The sequence below is a fragment of the Phascolarctos cinereus genome, unplaced genomic scaffold (genome assembly GCF_003287225.1).
Source record: "Phascolarctos cinereus isolate Bilbo 61053 unplaced genomic scaffold, phaCin_HiC Scaffold_7;HRSCAF=346, whole genome shotgun sequence".
NCBI lineage: Eukaryota > Metazoa > Chordata > Mammalia > Diprotodontia > Phascolarctidae > Phascolarctos > Phascolarctos cinereus.
In genome coordinates this window covers 130,330,590-130,334,433 of record NW_027556180.1, presented here as the reverse complement: position 1 = coordinate 130,334,433, position 3,844 = coordinate 130,330,590, and the positions used below count along the sequence as shown (strand labels likewise).

The window sequence follows — 3,844 nt, the reverse complement described above, 5'->3', positions numbered from 1 at the left end:
ACAATGGGCTTTTGAAAAGCCTGTTTTTCAGAGCTATATTTCTAGAAATCAAAAGTGAAAACTGCCTACGACATACATTAATATCCCAGCTTTTTGAAAAAAAAAGTAGAAAAGAAAAAAGAAGTAGGAGGAGGAAGAGAAGGAAGAGGAAGAGGTTTCCCAGCTTCTGTTTGAATTGATAGTTCAGGTTTCCAGAGGGCTACTAGTACTCTCAGATAACATAGTAAAGGCTGTCAATGCAAAACCTTTTCCTAAGAACCTGGTTCACTCTTTCCCACAAATATACACAGCACCTATACAAGGAGTAGTAAGCTTAGACCATAATAGTAGTGAAGCACACATATAAGAAACATGTGTGACAAGGTTTAACTCACTTCATCTGCTCTACAAGTCCTTCTCTCTGTATAAAGACCTCTTACAGAACCTCTGTTGCCATTTGTCCTTTATTCCATAACAGTACCAATGACATCATGAGTATGATGTCTTCACTGGTGTGTGAATTGGACTCTCTCCTCCAGAGTCTTCAGAATCCATTGGCAATACAAAGGCCAAGACTGGCAATGGACCAGGATGCAATGGGTGATCTTAGCATTGGTATGCTTTTAAAAGTTTAATTAATGGCTCTCAAAAAAAAAGTGCTCTTGACACACTTTTCAGTTTAATCTGAATTATGAACATTTTCTTACCCCTTCTTGTGTCTAGACAACCAACAAAACAAATGATCAAGTTGATTTTTAGCTTTTGCTGATTTCCAAAAGGCAAATGCTCAGAAAGGAAACTTAACAATCAGCTCTTTTTACCTTTATGAGCTGGCTTCAGCACATTTCTGCCCTCAAGCTATAGCCTTTGCTCCATGAGGTTATGTGCAACGTATATTTTTATTATAATATGCATTATATTGTATTATTATATTATACTATACTATATTTATGTACATTATATATTTATATTGATGTATATTTTTCTCTATTTTAGAAAATATAAGACATTTTCAGTCCAAATTATATTGATTTTGAGCTATTTTCACAAGGGGAATTCCTAAAAATGCTGAATATTTACTATGACCTTAAAAGTTTCAGTGATATATTATTTGAATGGCCTAGGTTCTAAACAATTAGAATATTTTAACTGTTTAGCTCTTATTTATTTGATCCTTGATTTGGGAAAAGTGGGAAATTTTGAAGGTAGCCAGGTATCTGGCATCCTTAAGTTGGCTAGGGATGCTTCTGATTATGGGAGGATTCACCTTAAGATTTACACAACACTTTGATTCTGAAAGCTATCAATGCAGTGTTGTGCAAGAGAGAGAAAACAACTTCAAGTCAGGGGACCTGAATTTATATTCTAACTCTTGTTTTGTTTTGTTTTTGTTTTCGCTTTTATTTTTGTTTTTTCCCCCTTATGTGACTTGGGATTTTTTGTTGGACTATGAAGCTCAGCAAAAAAAAAAAAAGTTAGATAAGACATTCAATGATGAAAATAAGTGCTTCTTTTCTTTGCAGGATTTTAAAGGAAGGCTGATGGCATTAGCCAGAGAAACCCAACGGAGTAGAAGGTAAAGACAACAAAGGAAGAATAGTAGGACAGTGATCTCACACACTCGTGCTATGACCTATATCCCCAAGGAAAAGAACAAGTAAGAGATACAAAAAGGATATTCACAAGAAATAGTCTGTAACCAGTGGGTAGCAGGGGGGAAAATGGTCTTTCATGAAGCTACTTCTGGGACTTGTTGCTTGATTATGCCAAGCTTTCATAAGGACTCTTGGGTTTATGCTTCAAGGTAATACATATCATTCTGAATAAGGACAACTCCAGGATCAGGTACTCAGGTGTTTTCTCCAGAGAGGTGAGTTCCTATTCCAGTATATTTGATTAGATTTTCACCCTGAGGTCACAGGTAGGGACATTAGACAGGATTTTGGAGGTTTCTAGCACAAATCAGAAGATTCTGGATTAGAGGGGGGAGAATTAAGAGATGGAGCAATGCAGAAAGAAGAATGGATACTAGTTAGAAGGAGTCAATATGGCTAGAACATAGACTGAACTTGAAAAAGAGTAGGACTGGAAAACTAGGGATTCTTTAAGACTAGTATAGTGATCCTGGAAAAGTCAACAAATCACTCAAGGATTTCTGTTCTCTTTCAGTAAACTTAAATGGCATGACTAGATAGCTTGCTCCTGGAAGTATCTGCCATGATTATATAATCATTCTCTCTTCATCTCTCCCCCCTTCTATTGAGATCAATGATAAGGAAAACATTATAAGTAGTTATGGCAGACTCTGAAGGGCACTGAAATGTGGACTCAACTTATACCATCTAGAATTCTAGTAATCATTTTAAAGAACAAATGGTAGGGAAAAAAGAAAGTTTCCTCTATAATAAGATTTGAGCATATAATAGGCATTGTGTTCTGTCCCCCAAATATCAACTCTGCAATCTTTTTTTAGCTTCATCTCTTTGGTTTTCCAAGGTTCTTCCCTCTGTCAGAATCTTTCCAATTTTTTTTTTCAATTAAAAAAGAAAGGACTATATTTCATGGTGTGCCAGAAATGTTCAACAATTAGATCCTTGAAAAAAATATATATGACACATGTTTACTTGCAATCTGCATAATGATTATTTTCTCAATTTTATTATGTTTGGACAATAAAGAAAACAACAGATCAAGCCCTGATTTGTAGTGTTACCAGTTTCAGATTTATAAATATTCACAATGAACATTTAAGAAATAGCTATTGTGAACTGGTATGAAATGGCTTGATTATAGCCCTGGGTAGGTGTAGAGGGCTGGCTGTGGGGACTTGGAGAGCTTAGGCAAGCCCAGGTCTTACCTGTAGATTGTACTAAGCCCGACAGCTGTGAAACTCAAATGCCATGAGCGCCTGTGTCCACGGCCATGGTCTGATGCCGGCAGAGTGTGAAGACAGAAAGAATTACAGGCCAGGTGGAAGATGTGAAGAACAAACTTCATTTATTGATCTGAGGGCTCAGGATTATATAGTACCAGATCAAGCAATAGTAACATTATTTTCCACAAAAGCACAAACCTAATTAAGTGATTTCCTTACTTCCTTGTTCCTTATCCATTACTTTCTTTCCTGCGTCCTGCCCTGTACCCTATCTATTTCCTCCCTTCCTGCATCCTGTTCTCAAGAGAAGGAACAAGGGGGTGGTGAACCAACATCCTGAGTTTCACAGCTGCTGGGCTTAGTACAATCTACAGGTAAGACCTGGGATGGCTTAAGCCCTCCAACTCCCCAGAGCTGGCCCTCTACAGGTAGGTCATACTTTCTTAATCTAGTGTGAGTAAATTTGAGGTCTTTTTTTTTTCTTCCCCACAGTTTGCTTTGGTAGACAATGTGAGGAATCTGGACACTTCATTAAGAGAATGAGGAAAGAGGGAAAAAGAATCACTACTAAAGAAAAGGGAAAAAAAATCTGAAAAGCTTAAAATGTCAAGGAGTAAAGCTGCCTGTTTCAAAATCTTGTGTAGAAGTATCACTAAACAAGAAAAAACACATATGAAACTATTAACAGTGAAAGGCTACACATTACAGTTTCACAGATTCTAAGATTTGGAATGGGTCTTAAAGTTCTAATTGAACTTTCCTTTCAATGTTGGAATCTTGATTATTATATTCCTAACAGAGAGTGATCTTAAGGAAAAGCACTATGTAAATATTCTTTAACCTTTTTATTCTGCTCAAAATATACTTTGAATTGTTCAGAAGGGGGAAAAAAAAGATATCCTATAGCACAAGTTTAAGCCAGTTTATGAAATTAAAAGTCTCACAATAGCCCAATCTCCTTACATGTGAACAGCTTATTCTATTAGATAT

At 36.4% G+C, this 3,844-nt stretch overlaps 1 long non-coding RNA gene across 2 annotated transcripts; it reads left to right on the top strand.

Annotated features, from left to right (window-relative positions):
- The first annotated feature begins 519 nt into the window (after positions 1-519).
- LOC110200962 (uncharacterized) lies at positions 520-3,462 on the top strand. Of its 2 annotated transcripts, none has more exons than XR_013483263.1 (3): positions 520-594; positions 1,503-1,636; positions 3,347-3,462. It is a non-coding gene; the product is annotated as an uncharacterized LOC110200962 (long non-coding RNA). The 2 variants fall into 2 exon arrangements; XR_002322350.2 differs by lacking the exon at positions 3,347-3,462 and adding an exon at positions 1,784-1,850.
- Positions 3,463-3,844: the final 382 nt, after the last annotated feature.